Source organism: Canis lupus, chromosome 22 (assembly GCF_003254725.2).
Source record: "Canis lupus dingo isolate Sandy chromosome 22, ASM325472v2, whole genome shotgun sequence".
NCBI lineage: Eukaryota > Metazoa > Chordata > Mammalia > Carnivora > Canidae > Canis > Canis lupus.
Window position 1 is genome coordinate 18,321,084 of NC_064264.1, and position 17,092 is coordinate 18,338,175.

Consider the following 17,092-nt stretch of genomic DNA (forward strand, 5'->3'; position numbering starts at 1 on the left):
TAATAGCATATTTCTTCCATGAGTATATAAATATTATACCAGAGTAGTTGGACATGTAAGTAAAACCTATGCAATACAAGGAGTCCATTGATTTAGTTGATTAGGAAACAAAACATCCTTTATTTTTATTTTTTTCAAAGCATCCTTTTTGAGTTGTGAAATACTTCTCAGAAAAGTTAAAAATCAAACAGATTTGGAAAGTAAAAAACAGTGCATGTTATGGATCACTTAGGTAATTCCAGTGATGTAAAGCAATAAAGAGGGAGAAATAAGAAAAAACAGAAGTAATGATAGATTGAAAGGCAATAAATTATGCATTGAGAGAATGTATCAAGACTAAAATGAGAAAAATATTTTTTAGAATAGAGCATAGAGAAGGGGACTTTGGAGAATTTTTGTTGTAATATTAAGTGTTAATCATTGGGTAGCTAAAAACATGCCAGATACCATGCAAAGAAATTTGCATTTATTAAATAACCCAGTTCTTGTACATGTTCTCTAAGTGTTATTTTTTATGTTTTACAGTTAAGGAAACTAATGTTTGGAGTAGATAGATAATACCTCAATTTCTTAAAAAAAAAATAATGTAGAATTGGAGATTGAACTTTGCTTGCCTGATTCACCAAAGCAAAAGTGCTTAGCACTACCCATCATAATTTGTCTATAATTACAATGCTCTGCTATTATTATTTAGGCTAGAATATGGAACTAAATAGATAAACATTTGACATAAAAATTTTACATATAGGGACGCCTGGGTGGCTCAGTGGTTGAGCATCTGCCTTTGGCTCAGGGCGTGATGCCAGGATCCAGGATCAAGTCCTACATTGAGCTCCCTTGCTTGGAACCTGCTTCTCCCTCTGCCTATGTCTCTGCCTCTGTATCTCTCTCATGAATAAATAAATAAATCTTTAAAAATTATAAATATTATAAATTTATGTATATAAAATTATAACTCCTGTAGTAGAATGAAGGAAAGACTAATAAGCCAATTTGTGAAGAAGGAGTATTGAAGACTAACAAAGTTGGCAAGAACAGAAGAAATGACATTTTACATGAAATGGAATTGATAAATATCAGTATTCAAATTAAAAAGGCAAATGAAATATCTGATGTGATTATATTAGTCAATTCTCATGGGAGCAGATTTTGAGAGAGAAAATTTGAATGCATATTTTTATTTTGGAGGTTTTTCCAGGAAGTATCAGCAGAGGGGTAGAGAGAAAAAATAAGGATATAATGAAAGAAGTATTTTCAAACAGTTTATCACTGTGATCAACTGTAACTTAATCCTGCTGGAGAATGCTGAAAAAAGTTTTAGATTCTATACTTCGGTGTTTATTTTCTGAAGGATTAAGGATCAAAGACATATAACAACTCCCACCAGTTGATGCTAAAAGGTGACTTCCAGGAGTTCTTAAATTCTGTGATGCTTCTGGCCTGCCATGCATGCAGGGTGATCAGGCTCTATCAACCAGAGTAAGTGTGTGCTGACATTTGGAATTTGATCAAACCAATTTATAATAGTAAAGACCAAAGGGATAATGATAGAGTATCAACAGCATCTGCTACAGTTGACATAGAATCTAGAAGTATAAGAAATGTCAAAAAAATGGACTATACGCACTATTCTAGAAAATCTAAAGACTAGATCCCCTATATTATCATTTTATTACTCTAATATTTTACCTACTCATTGAACAAAGAGAATAAGTTATTATATAATACCATTGTATCTAAAAGCAGTACATACCACTGGAGTTATATAAGAGAATGTTACTAATTAGCAATTTATTTCAAAAAGTAAATGATACATAGAACATCTTATCTGTCCTTAAAATTTTATTAAAAAATTAACATGCATAATTCTTAATCATTTGTAAGATGTCTCTGCTAGATCTAGATTGAGTCAATGCATAGTACATATACACAGAATTTGTGAGAGTTTGTAATACAACATATCCAATAGAAAAAAAGAAAACACCAATGACAGAATGAGGAAACTTGTATGTTAGACAATAAGGAAACATGAAAACAAAAGCATCTTTCACAGCCACAGAAGTCAACACAGACACTTGTAAGATTAGTTTTTGAAGCATGGGCAGCCCTGGAAATGTTGAATTGTTAGACATTCTATCCAACATTTTCCCTTAAGAGGTGGAATCTGGGATTTTTCCCATTCATTCTGTACTGAGCCAAGGGGAATGGTTGTAGATATTAGATCAAACCATGGTCTTTGTCACGTTGATTCTCAGGTGTTAAGAGTTAGCGGAGTCCTGTAAACACCCTGAGGTGTAAGGTAAGCTGTACTTTGGACAGCTTCCAGAGAAGTTGGGACATTTGACATTTGGTTTACCTCTTTTTCTCCTGGGGGTACATTAGTTTTCATTTCCTTGGACTGTCCTGAGCCAGGGAAGAGGGCTCTGGTGACTGCTAATTGAAAATGACTTTTTCCCCCTCTTCTCCTTGGCTTCCAGGAAGCTAAAGTTTGGTAGGCCCCATTAGTACCCTGACATAAGCTAGGCAGAAGCCAGTCCTCTGGGCAGGCTCCATAAAATTTGAGGTGTTGGACACATGTTCACCCTTTGCCCTCTCTAGGGAGAAGTTGGGAGCTGAAGTTTTCCATCAGCTATTTTTTTAATGGAGCCTGCAGGTGGGGGTATGGCAATTGTATCCAATCTGCCATCTTTGTTCACTCTTCCCAGGTGGCTAGGGTATGCTTCGTTCTGTCAGTATTCTGGAGCAGACAAGAGAGAAGCCAGTCCTTTGGGCAGAAGGCAGAAAAGCTAGGACTTTGATGCATGGTCCAACTCCTTCCCTCCCCAAGAAGAAGTTGAAAGCTAGGGGCTTCCCCCTGATTACATTGTGCTGTGCTAGGGATGAGGATTGTGGCAAGAGGATGTGTCAGGTTTTCCTACTGGCCTAGAGATAGCTTTTATGCTTGACTGGAGTGCAGGAGCCTTTTAGCTAGCTTCTGGATTTTTACAAGGGCAATTTGTATAAATTTGAATTGTGCGTATGGGGGTTTGGAGGGTCTAGAGCTTCCTGTTCTGCCATCTTGCTGATGTTGCTTTCCAAGCACTAGAATTTAAAGCCAACTGAAATTTCTGGTCCCTAGGCCAGATCTTATATGCAAGTTTCTCAGCATTTCTATTTATTTATTTATTTATTTATTTATTTATTTATTTATTTATTTATTTATTTTTAGCATTTCTCTTTATTTTTCTTCAAAATGGTATTAGATGTTTATAACAGTATTATCAACAATAGCTAAATATGGAAACAGGCCAGCGTGCATCAACTGATGAATGGATAAAGAAGTTGTGATATGGGTACACAATAGAATATTATTCAACCATAAAAAGAATGAAATCTTGCCATTTGCAATGACATAGATGGAACTAGAGAATAATTATGCTCAGTGAAATAAGATCCTCAGAGAAAAACAAGTACAATATGATTTTACACATGCAGAATTTAAGAAACAAAACAGATGAACATAGGGGGAACAAAAAAGAGACAAACCAAGAAACAAGACTTCTATCTAGAGAACAAACTAATGATTACTGGAGGGGAGATGGGCAGGGGGTTGGGTTAAATAGGTGATGAAGAGTAGGAGGGAACTTGTTTTGATGAGCACTGGGTTTTGTATGTAAGTGATGAATCACTAAATTCTACACCTGAAACTAATACTGCCCTGTATGTTAACTAGATTGAATTTAAATAAAAACTTGGAAGGAAAATTATTAGTGTTTGAGGCAACAACAAAAATAAGATTTTTCCCCACTGCAGACTCCTTCATGAATTAAAATGTCAGTTAAAGTACTGAAGTAACTACTTATCAAGTGATTAGAATAGCATATATTATTAGACTTCTCTATTATAAATGACTGTCTCAGTAAGATAAATCATACCCTAAGGTAAAAAATTAATGCAACTTTCAAAATGTCACTCCTCCTTGTTTGCTCTTAGATAATATTTGATTCGGTCTGTGTTATTTGAACAAAATTCTCTTTTAACACATGAAGCAACAAATGGAATAGCAAACTAGTTAGGAAATGAGAGATTTCTCCAAAGGAAAATTATTTAACAGGGGAAATATAACTGTAATTATATCTACATGTTTGAGACATACTGGGATAGCTGACCAAAGAAATACAGCAGAGCTGCTGTATTAACTTGAATCTATTTTCTGGGTTAATCAATTAAATTATATGTCAAGTAACATCTGTTGATTAACTCATAAAACCTTGGTAGAAGACTTCTGTAGGGTTAATTTTATAACTAAGAGTCTGAAGTATTTCCTCACAATCTTTTATAAAGTATTTTTAGCCATTTCTAAAAACAAAAACAAACAAATAAACTGTCTACAAATGAAAGGAAGTCAGGTATACTAACCTTTAGTTTCTGAAACCATCTTAAGTGACCCAGAACTTTAGAAAGAACATTGGCTTTTTCCAAAAGCACTCAAAAAAAAAAAAAATCTTCTGTTAGCAAGACTGACTTCTTGCTCACTGCTGTAGTTAATAGCTTTTGCTCTTAAGAATCTCATGCAAAATTCATTGGATATTATGGCAGAATGGGTCATATCTGCCTAGTGTGCTGAAGGAGGAAGGGGAGTGAGAATGGGTCTTATGCTTAATGCTTATGACACATTGCAAGTGGCACCTAGAAACACAGAGCTGAGGGGGGAAAAAGTAAAGTTGCTGGGCTTTGCAAATGAGCAATATTTCTAGAGTTGTCATATTTCATATCTATAAATGCTGGCATCATTTAGTTCACTTTGTTGTGTAGGCCTGAAGTGGAGCCAATTCACAGGAAAACTCTCAGGCTCACGTTGTTGCAGGTAGAATATAAAGCACACATATAGATACTTACCTGTGAAAGGGATGGAATTAAATTCAGAGGCTGAAGGGATATTTTTTCCTAAGTGCCAACAGACATCAAGTTAAATTTAAATTTTCTCTCCTGCAGACCACCAAATATTTGCTGTTTGAAGTCAAACAAATCATAAAATGAAATGCCCACAAAGAGATAATAAAATAGTTTGGTATATATTGTTTTATCCTCAAAATCCATTTTAAGTTTCCATAAAACTACCAGCATGATGAAAAAAATGCAGTCAAGCTGAAATTCTGCTAAAATATAGAAGATAGTGAAATGCAAATAGCAACAAAATGAACTCAGCTTTTTGAAATTCCACACTATAAAACAGTCTTGAAATAATATATTAAATTGTTTATTGCAAATATATTTATTTTTAAAAATTGAGACATACCTTTGGAGATCATGATAAAAATATAGGAACAGCTACTCAATTCCTCTATTGAAAGCAGTTCCATTAATATAAGAAGGAAAGTAGGAAATTTGGACACTGAAAATCACAAATTTCTGTTTTACTGTGTTCTGGGTACTAATCCAAAAAAAAAGTTACATAGATGAATGATTTTGAATCCAGAAATGTATGTGGAGAGGAAAACATGATGCTATATTGCTTAGCGAAGTTGAACATTCCCACTGCTAAAATATTTTAAGGGAAGATCGTATTTCTTGTAGGTTGGGATTATCTTTTTTTAAATCAGGCCAAGATGCTGTACAATTTAATCTCTTAATAGCTTTTCTTGTTATACATAGCTAGAGTATGTTTATGTAGAGTATTGCAATATAAATTGAATGTATTTAAGGAAGGTAGAAAAGCTTACTCTTCATGTGATGTCTTACAATCCGATTCCAGTGTCCATCCACATTAAGAAAGAAACTTTGCTTTGAGTCAGGCAGACCTGGGTACAAATGCTAGCTCTCTCCTTGATGTTCAAGATCTCTTGACCTCTTAACTTTCTGTATTTCCTTTCTCTCTACTTTTTTTTTTAAGTTTTTAGGGATCACTCAGGCCTCATTTTACATAGTGTTGTATAAGGAAGAGACGCTGGTGTGTTATATTCATTTGAAAGGAAACAGTAGTAATGAAATGGAAGAAGGAATCAGATTCAGGAGACATTTATGAGGAAATGTTCAGAACATCTAAGTAGTTGCTTTTTATTTTTCTTTTCAGCAGTCCCTTCTCCTGTAACACTTATTTTTATCAGTTATCTGGATTATGTTGTTTTGGAGTACACACGTAACTGTTTTCTGTTCTTTCCTTTTCACCCATACTTCATGCAATCTGTTATTGATATTGTCTCTAATATGGCTCTTTAATGTTTGCAAATTTGTACTTTTTTTCAACCTTAGTATTTTGAATTTGATATTACTTTTAAGCTAATAAGCTCAAGTCTGTTACTGTTTCATGTGTGCTGGCAGAGACACAAGACTCTTCATTGTATGAATATTGTGTTTGCATTGATTCCCATAGTTTCATGAGGACAATGCAGAGGAACTCATGTGTATGCTGTGTATGCAGTGGTTTGGGGTCACAAATGAGGAATACTGAGCCTGCAGAAGCCACTGTATTAATAGTAAGATCTAAGCAAGTTTACTTTTTGTCTCCTATTAGAGACTGTGTTAGTCGACTATAATATAGTACTATAGACTGAGTAATTTACAAACAACAGGAATTTATTTCTCACAGATCTGCAGACTGGAGATCGGAGTGCTGGCAGGGTCTGATTCTGGTGAAAGCCTGCTTCTAGGTTGCAGACTGCCAGTTTATCCCTGTGTTCTCACATGGTGGAAAGAGAGATACTCTTACTCTAATAAGGTCACTAATCTCTTCACGGGGCATGACCAAATTATCTCCCAAAGGCCCCATATCCCAATACCATATTAGGGGGTAGGATTTCAATATATGAATATTGGACAATCCATAATACAAACATTGTCTCAGTGTTCAAGTTTGCCATTGCAAAGAACCCTGTGAAATGGTCTAAGTAGAGTGCGTTCAGGGCTTTGCATTCTTGGCATACTCAGCAAATAGAGTAGATTTGAATGGCATGCAGCCTAAGCATTCATATAGGGCCCTGTGCTGTGAAGTGCCTTGTGCTTTTCTGTTAGTTTGTATTTGGTCCTATAAATTATTTATCTGGTCTTGCCCATAAGAACTTAATGGAATGTGCAACACCTATACCAGATTGCCTTTCCCAACAGCCATCACCCTACACAAGTTCTCAGTCACTTCTACCTTAATTACATTATTAAGGTTTTTAGTAGTTTTTCTACTTGTAGTTTTGTCCTCCTGTACAATGTTAAACTAAATTTAAATTCAAATTCAATACTATATTACTTGTGAATCCATTATCCTTGGATTTCAAATATTACCTAATAACACTGAATCTGTTTCCAGCCTTCCCCTACTATAAACACACAGACGATATATATTTCAGTAATGCACAACTACTCTGTTTTCCTTAAATGTAATTCTTTCTGCATTACTTCAGATATTCCTAAAAGCAGATTTTGAGATAGGATTAGATATACATGAGATTTAATGGGAGAATTGCTTCTGAGAGAGAAATCAGAAGAAACTGGAAAAGGTGGGGAAAATGATTAGACTTTTTGTAGGTCTGGACACTTAACACATCCCTATTAAGTTCTACCTATTGTTTATTAGTTTATGAGGTATAATGAATTTCCAGAATTAATTGTCTGAGCATCATTTTCCCCCCTTTGAAAGATCATATTTCTTCTTCTAAGAAAGAATTGTATGTACAACATACACTAATATTACAAATTCGATTTCAGTATTTAGGAAACAAAATTAATTTTTTTTAATTTTTATTTATTTATGATAGTCACACAGAGAGAGAGAGAGAGAGGCAGAGACACAGGCAGAGGGAGAAGCAGGCTCCATGCCGGGAGCCCGACGTGGGACTCGATCCCCGGGTCTCCAGGATCACGCCCTGGGCCAAAGGCAGGCGCCAAACCGCTGCGCCACCCAGGGATCCCCAAAATTAATTTTTATTGAACATCAAGAGATGTAAGAAAAAGTAAAACAGCGACAGTATATGGCCTTGTACTTAACCAACTAGGGTATTGAGTGACCATGATGATTCAAGGGGAAAAAAAAAATCCATTACGTATTCATAGCCTCCATAGCCTTTCACCAACTTAAATAAAAATCTTTTCTTTGGTTATGTTACCTATGTATGTAGTTGCCTCCAAAAATGTTAGTCATCTTGTCTTACTAATTTATAAGAATGGTAGACATAAATACCACATAGGTTTCTGATGGATTAAATGAGAATACAAATTGTTCAAAACTTTGATAGATGATAAATGCTCACTAATGGCTAAGATTGTTTATCTCACTTTTGAAACAGGAAATTTGGTTTCTACCGTTTGTACACTCCTTTTTTTTAACACTCTTAAAACAAGCACAATGTTTTATTTTTATTAACAAGTATTGTAATAAAGTATTTTACTATTGTGAAATAATTTCAAAGCTAATATAGCTCATGTACATACATAATTTAACACCAGTTTGTCAACTGTCATAAAGGAAAAATGAAAAATGTAATTTCACTTACATTATTTTAGTAAAATACCAATAAAACATAAAATGATTATAACTGTAATGTGTAAAATAGTACGTAAATGGTCAGATCTAACATTAGAAGGTTTATATGATTATCAGTCACAGACCTCTGCATAGATAGCAGCTACAGATGCAAAATACATGTTATGTTGGGATATCCAATTCCATTGATATTTGATGTAATTTTCAAAATATTGAACAATGTTTATGAAGTTGAAAAAAAGAATGCAGCTATCAGAACTGATAAATGAATTCAGGAGTGTCCCCAGTTACAAAATTAATATACGGAAATCCACTGCATTTCTATACACCAATAATGAAGTAGCAGAAAGAGAAAATAAGAAAACTAGTGCAGTTACAATTGCCCCCAAAATAAAAAAAAAAAATACCCTAGGAATAAATTTAACCAAGGAAGTGAAAGACCTATATTCTGAAAACTATGACACTCCTGAAAGAAATTGAAGACAATACAAACAAATGGAAAGATATACCATGCTCAGAGACTGGAAGAACAAATATTATTAAAATGCTCACCCTACCCCAAGTAGTCTACAGATAGAATGCAACCCGTCAAAATACCAACAGCATTTTTTCACAGAACTAGGACAATTCTTAACATTTATATGGAACCACAAAAGACCCTGAATCACCAAAGCAATCTTGAAAAAGACCAAAACCGGAGGTATCACAATCCCAGATTTCAAGATATGCTACAAAGCCATTGTAAGTAGAGCAGTATGGTACAGGCAAAAAAATAGACACATATCGATGGAACAGAATAGAGCACCCAGAAATAAATCCACAATTACATAGTCAACTAATCTTTGACAAAAGAAGCAAGAATAAGCAATAGGAAAAAGTCTTTTCAACAAATGGTGTTGGGAAACTGGACATAAAATCTTTTTAAAGCATTGTTGAGTCCCCTAGTTCTGCCACTTTCTTGAAATGCTTCTTAGAAGTTTACAAAGCCTCTTCATGCCTCACTTCTGTCTCGTATAAAATGGGGGAAATGATACAACTTCTTCCTGTGGTTGGTATAAGTATTAAATGGGTTAATACAAATAAGAGTCTTTGAAGAATGGTTCGCACATACTAAGTGCTTAATAACTTGGCTCTTGGATCATTCACATTCACAAAAGTGACCAAAGCAAGCAGCAGAAAAGATATTAAAAGGAGGACATGGGATACCTGGGTGGCTCAGCGATTAAGCAATCTGCCTTTGGCTCAGGGCGTGATCCTGAGTCCTGGGATGGAGTGCCACATCAGTCTCCCTGCATGGAGTCTGCTTCTCCCTCTGCCTGTGACTCTGCCCGCCCCCTCCCCGCTCTGGTCTCTCATGAATAAATAAAATCTTTAAGAAAAAAAGGAGGACATATATTAATGTAAGGAGTTTAGGAAAATAGATCTGGAAAACAAAAAGAAGTCCATACAATATGTAGGGCGAAGATAAGAAGGAAGAATCATTTAGCATAAAAAAAATCAGTTTTTTTTTTTTTTTTGTCAACTTGTCATAATTACCATCATGATTAATAGGCATCCTGAGCAATGATTTCTTCACAGTATATCTCAGTAAAACTTTACATATATTTGCATTATTTATTATATCTCGTCTTAATTTTCAAACTGCACTAATAATTCGTTTTACATAAAAACATATGTATAAAATGAGCATGTAGCTGAGTTTGGCAGACTATGGCCTGTGAACCACACAGTGTGTGTCCTACAAAGAATGATTTTTACATATTAAGTGGTTGTTAAAAAAATAGTATAAGAAGAATAATGAAATAGATTACAAAACCTATAACATTTACTATCTCCCCCTTTATCATGAAAGTTTTCTGGCTCCTGGAATATAGGTAAAAATTGGCAGAGATGATGGATAAGTTAATATAAAAATATGAGAAATGAGAGAAAAAATACAGAAGGAAGAAACAAAATACATTTTTTAGAAAAATGGAGGATCATTTTTAAGTGCCATTTGCTAAAGGGTCTCAAAGTAATGCAAATAAATGGTAGTGTACTAAGAAAAATGAATGGAATATACAGAATACACAGTTAACATGGGTAATACCAGTTGAATAGGAAGGATGAAATAGGGAGAAGGTATTTGTTGTTTGAATTACTAACCCATAATTTATTGTGTTTCTACACTGAAATAATGTCTGGGCTTCCAAGGCACTAAGAAGAGAAATCAAGGATATTAAGCCAGAAACTGCCATCTTGTCTAAATAACACTAACAAAACTAATGAAAATAAACAAGGCATAAGAAAACTACTAAAGGGGGGATCCCTGGGTGGCTCAGTGGTTTGGCGCCTGCCTTTGGCCCAGGGGCGTGATCCTGGAGTCCCGGAATCGAGTCCCACGTCGGGCTTCTGGCATGGAGCCTGCTTCTCCCTCCTTCTGTGTCTCTGCTTCTCTCTCTCTCTCTCTCTCTCTCTCTCTCTCTATGTCTATCATTAAATAAATAAATCTTTAAAAAAAAACTACTAAAGGATATATAGGACATCTGGAGATAAATTATATCTAAAAGTTACACAGCATGTGTGATCATACCAATTATAAGGAATATCTGTGTACTTATTATTTTAAAGCTATGTTACTCTTTATTCATTTTTATATTTTGAAAGTCTTTATGGAGAATTAATGAGAATTCTCTATAGTTCAATAGTATGCATAATTATTTTATAAAGATACTACATTTGAACTTTTTAAAACAGACATACAAAATTTTAACCACCTACCTTCCTGAGTTCATACTGATGAAGAATTGTTTGTGCTGGTGATGCTTGGATGAGTGACTAGTAGTTATTGTTTAGTTCTGAGTAGCTGGGTGTCTTTAAGTGATAAAAGTAGGTGATAATGTTTTAATTATGCTCTGGCTTATTTTTTTTAATTTATTTTTTATTTTTAAAATTTTTTTTAATTTATTTATGATAGTCACAGAGAGAGAGAGAGAGAGAGAGAGAGAGAGGCAGAGACATAGGCAGAGAGAGAAGCAGGCTCCATGCACCAGGAGCCCTACGTGGGATTCGATCCTGGGTCTCCAGGATCGCGCCCTGGGCCAAAGGCAGGTGCTAAACCGCTGCGCCACCCAGGGATCCCTGCTCTGGCTTATTACTTAAGGAATATGCTTTGTTGCTTTTTCTAACTGTATTGTGTCCAGAAATCAAAATCTTTATTGGCATGGAACCACGTCCTTCCACATTCTTCAAAACAACGTTGATGATTAATGACTTGGCTGAAAGTGACAAGAAGTAAATTGAATTTCAAATTACTATTTTATAAAATAAAAATATAAATGTTGACATTAATTTATAATTTTAGAGTTGTAGTTTTACCTATAATTATTGTTACTAATATCCTTCTGAAATGGCAAAATAAGTGTTTTTTTTTTCTTTTTTTTAGCAAGAAGGGAATAGCAGTACAGAAGAGCAGAACATTTCAGAATTGAACTAGTGTTACTCCATCCTCTATCTCCAAGATGGCTTATATAGAGTGCCAGTCACAACTACACAATTGCAAATTTCAGGTAGATCTCTCTAGAAAGTTTAGTGCACATAGTCAGTAACGTGAAGCATTATTGAGTCCCCGTTTCCAGTACCAAGCCCTGAGAGATGGTCAAAGCTAGAGGCAAAGTATGGCTGGACTCCACATATCTCTTCTATGGACGAAGAGAAAAATGGCAGAAATTATAGGAAAAAGTGGAATGAAAAGTCTATAAGAATTTCAACTCAATATTTAAGAATCCCATACATAAAAGTATGACAGTTTAATATGGAAGGGTATCATATGTATTTTACCCCATAATCCTCAAGAACGAAATTACTTATTATCGACAGTAAGGACAAGTAGAGAATAAATCCATAAAAATCATCAAGAATAAAAGGAGTTATCAGTGTTTGAGTAGTAGTCTACATTAATGACTTTCTCCATTTTTTTCCTCCCCTCATCCTGACTCTTTCAAGTATTTAGTTTGTTTATGCTCATTTCCTCAGGGAAAATGTGAAGATGTAGAATCTAAATGACCTCATTGGTTTGGACAAGGTTCAAACTTGGATTCTTCAGTGGTTTCATGATTCTGGGATTCAGTGATAGTCATACTTCATCAGTGTTTGGGGTCATTTCATTGAAGGGGTACACATATAACAGGATGTATACATACTTTAGTATGTTATTGAAAATACTCTGACCACTTTTCTCACACATCTGTGGGCTTTTGGGTAAGTGAAAATTTGTTTTTCTAATTTTTTTGAAATAGTAATAATAAAATAATTAGTTTATTGAGAGTAATTAAGAAACAGTATGGTGGGGTGCCTGGGTGGCTCAGTCAGTTAAGCATCTGCCTTTGGCTCCAGTCATGATCCCAGGGTCCTGGGATTAAGCCCCACATCTGGCTCCCTGCTGAGTAGGGAGCCTGCTTCTTCCTCTTTCTACCACTTCCCCTGCTCGTGCTTGTATTCTCTCTCAAATAAATAAATCTTAAAGAGTATACCTAGTGGATTAATGTTTTACTTTGGAACCAAGGTTGCCTATGTTCAGATTCCAGATCTTTCTACTGCTGTGTAAAGTTAGGAAAGTTACCTAACACCTCTGTCCTTTAGTTTTCTCATTTTTAAAATGTGGATAATAATATTAATCTTACAGGATTTTATAAGGATTTGATATCTACTAAGACTGAGAATTATGCCTGACATCTAGTAAATGTGGCATGGCTCTGGTTTGTCTATCACCTTAGAATGTCATGAGGAAATGTTTTTAAGGAAAAGGAGATATTCTCAATCTGTAATTACCTTTGCTCAGAAAGCCTTGACCACAAGTCAGGTGTGTGAAGAAGACATAGGACAGAAATTATTGGAATTCACACATTTTATTTTTTTAAAGATTTTATTTATTCATGGGAGACACAGATAGAGAGAGGCAGAGACACAGGCAGAGGGAGAAGCAGGCTCCATGCAGGGAGGCCTGATTGGGACTAGATCCCAGGGCCCCAGGATTACGCCCTGGGCCGAAGGCAGGCGCTAAACCACTGAGCCACTCAGGGATCCCCGGAATTCACACATTTTAAAAAGGAGAGAAAGGATTATATATGTGTGTATGAAGAGAGGGAGAGAAAGAGATGAGAGCCTTTTTTAGTCTACATACTCTCAGACCCTTTTTGGAATTTGAAGGTTGAATTATAGTTTATAATGTTCTTAAGTTATGTGAGACCCGAAATGTTTCTAGAACATGAGCCATTCCAGCCATAGGGTACTTTTTTCTGAAGTTCCAGTGGAGCTGTAAATAAATTAACGTCTATATTACCACTCAGAAATTCTACCACTATCATCCTTTCTTAAAGAAATTTATAAGAAAGTGAGTGCTATATGGCCCAATCCTTAGAAATCATTAACTTTCGTATATAGCAGCTGGTCCAATGGGCTGATTTCATACACTTTAAATTTCCAATATCTCAAGGAAAATGGCTAGTCCCTAATGGTTTTATCTCTTAGAAGCTTCTATTTAGGGATGCCTGGGTGGCTCAGTGGTTGGACGTTTGCCTTTGGCCCAGGGCATGATCCTGGAGACTGGAGATTGAGTCCTGCATCTGGCTTCCTGCATGGAGCCTGCTTCTCTCTCTGCCTATGTCTCTGCTTCTCTCTCTATGTCTCTCATCAATAAATAAATAAAATCTTTTTAAAAAATTATTCATTCTCCTATAATTCTATAAAGGGAATCTTATAACATGTCTGGTTTAAAAGCAAAACAAAAAAGCTACTGGTAATTATTTTGTTGCATAATTCCTTCAGGGTGGAGGAATAATTTATCTTCAGAGTTATACTCAGAATCTCCCTCATTATTTGGAAAAACAAATATCTATGTAACAGTAAGTGAAATCATACATTTAGATACTATAAGCCATTATATAGCCATGGGACCAGTTCTAAATATATTACACTGATTTCTATAAATTATGACATTGCTTATTATACTCTCCCAGAATGGCAGGGCATGGTATTATAAAACTGACTAGACCCTCTGAACAGTTTTCCATATTCAGATTTCTATTAGATTTTACAACTCCCACTTGGATCCCATATGAAAACTGTGCCCCAATTACTGCCTGAATCACCCTTGGGAAACTTCCTATTAAGGTTTGTTAATAGCACTAGGTCACATAAATATTTTAGCTGCAGAGTTATTTTCCTAAATATGGATGAGTTAACTGTTTAAATTATTATTTTCTGAGACCATAGTAAATCAAAACCTCCCTTAGAAGCTAAAAAGCAACACTGGATTAAATTTGTATTACAGGTAATCCACAATTTGGCTAATATCCTTGAGGTAATAGCTGATTTTTACTCTTATTCTTAACATTGAGTATGTGTAATAATTTCCTATACTGTACTATAAGAGTTTATATAAGACCACTTCCTGGGCACCTGGTGGCTCAGTGATTGAGTGTCTCCCTTTGGCTCAGGTCGTGATCCTGGAGTCCTGCATCGGGCTCCCCGCAGGGAGCCTGCTTCTCCCTCTGCCAATGTCTCTGCATTCTGTGTTTCTCATGAATAAATAGATTTTTTTTTAAAAGACCGCTTCCTGAATTTTGGGTATTTAAATTGCCTTCAAACAGTAGCATAAATCACAATAATTAAGGTGATTTCTTAAACTAAGGTCACAGCTTATGAATAATGTAGCAGTTAAACTGGTGGTTTTTATCAAGCCTTTTTCTTAACAAATATATGCCATGGACATTTAGGCAATGCAGACATTATTAGTTGTCTGCACAAAGTATGCAACAATGGCAGTTATATTATCCCTTCATTGTGAAGTAACAAATGTGAGAACAGAAAGCCAGCAACTAATGGTAACGTGACATTACAGAAGGATATGATCCTTGATGGTACTTTAAGCATCTAAGCCAACACAGTCTACTTTTGGATTTGCTAACATATGAGAAAGATAATCCCTTTTTGGTTTAAGCTAGTATTGGGCATGCATTGTATTACTTGAAGCCAAGGGTATTATTAACTGATAGACCTTTATATTAATAAAATGGCTTATGACTGTTTCCAAGTGTGACATAGTTATCATTATCATGAATACTTTAAATGGGAAATATATGAAGAAGTGGTGTATCATTTCCCCCTTTTTCTGAAATGAATTTCGTTTTAGATCTAGGAAGCTATTTTTATAAGCCTTTTTTTATCGGTAGTAATTTGATGTATTACCATTTTAATTATTGACATATACAATAATTTATAAATGTCAATTTTTTAATTGAAGGTTTTCAATAACTACCCTCAAGTGAATCATTCAGTTTTCACTACTTCAGTGAAATGTTCATGTTTTTATGTTATTTATAGAAATTTATATAAGAATTCAGAAAGCCCCCCTCATATGTCTCATTATATAAACTAAATCATAAATGTGTAATTAATCATTTAATTTCCCCTTTGCTTTTCCTACACCAAGGGTAACAATTTTTGAATTGGGAAGGGAATAATAGATATTCATTATAGAGCCCTGAAGCTCTATATATGAAAAACAATTAAGCATCGTAACCCATTTAAATCTCTTAATTTTTTTCATTTCTGATTGATGATTATCTAAAAGACATGTACAAGAAATCACAGAGTAAGTCTTGTTAAATGTTTCTTAAAGTGGAGAACGGGGACTGTTCTGATCTTTAAAAACAGTGAGGTTAAAAATAAGAATGAATACATTTGGCTCTACTTTTAAACAAAAATGTAAATAAACTGATTGGTAATAGATATTTAGAAAAGATAATATTTGGAAATAGGCTTGTGTTTACCAAGAACATATACAAGCATGGATGACCAAAAAAGGAGACTCAAGATATAGAGTAATAAAACAATTATGGAAATTAACCATGAACAGGATATTACTTAGAAGTATGATATTTTATTTTTGTTCCATGAGACATATTTTAGTTAGAAATTTCTCCCCATCAAAAAGAGATGCATCCCCTATTTATCTCTTCCCCTTTTTTGTTGTTCCAGCAAAAAGATTTACTATTATATTTAGCTAATTCAGCTCTGCTAACCATAAAATAACACTCACCCTTTATTCCAGGTATATCTGGAACCATTCCTCTACTATGTCAGGAATGCACCATTACTATGGTCAACACTCTAAATACTTGTTTGATATGACAGTTCCTACATATGGGACATTTGGAAATAATGATAGACAGCTACTGACTTTTAATGGGATGGTCAGAAATACTAGGTATCATATAATGCTCAGATACCTGTCATTAGTAAAGAATTTTCTCATATTCTACACTATTTCCAAATATCTCACCATGTATTAGCGGATATGTTAAATTAGCTAATAGCTCATTTTTTCTTTCTTTCACTTGCCTCTGGAGATGTAAGAAGTTGCTATGGCCATTGTCAAAGAGGTTACTACCTGTGTTCCCCTCCAGGATTTTGATGGCTTTATTGTCTCACATTAGGTCTCTCATCCAGTTTGAATTTATTTTTGTGTACTGTGTAAGAAAGTGATCCAGATCCAGGTTTTAAAACTGGAGACCCTGGCATCACTGTCTGTACCCTTAACCACCATTGTTAACACTGTGAATTATGATATAGAGGCTAATTGAAGAATTTCTTCAGCTG

The 17,092-nt window shown here is 34.8% G+C and overlaps 1 long non-coding RNA gene across 8 annotated transcripts in view; it reads left to right on the forward strand.

Annotated features, from left to right (window-relative positions):
- LOC112678781 (uncharacterized) overlaps positions 1-17,092 on the forward strand; it is a 59,147-nt gene that overhangs the window by 27,806 nt on the left and 14,249 nt on the right. For 4 of the 8 annotated variants that reach the window (XR_007404897.1, XR_007404895.1, XR_003147842.3 and 1 more), the window contains 2 exons: positions 6,353-6,455; positions 11,877-12,371. This is a non-coding gene — a long non-coding RNA (uncharacterized LOC112678781). Of the gene's footprint in view, positions 1-6,352; positions 6,456-7,727; positions 8,079-11,876; positions 12,372-12,466; positions 15,556-17,092 lie in introns of those variants that run through there. The other 4 variants (XR_007404899.1, XR_007404900.1, XR_007404898.1 and 1 more) reach the window with 4 other exon arrangements.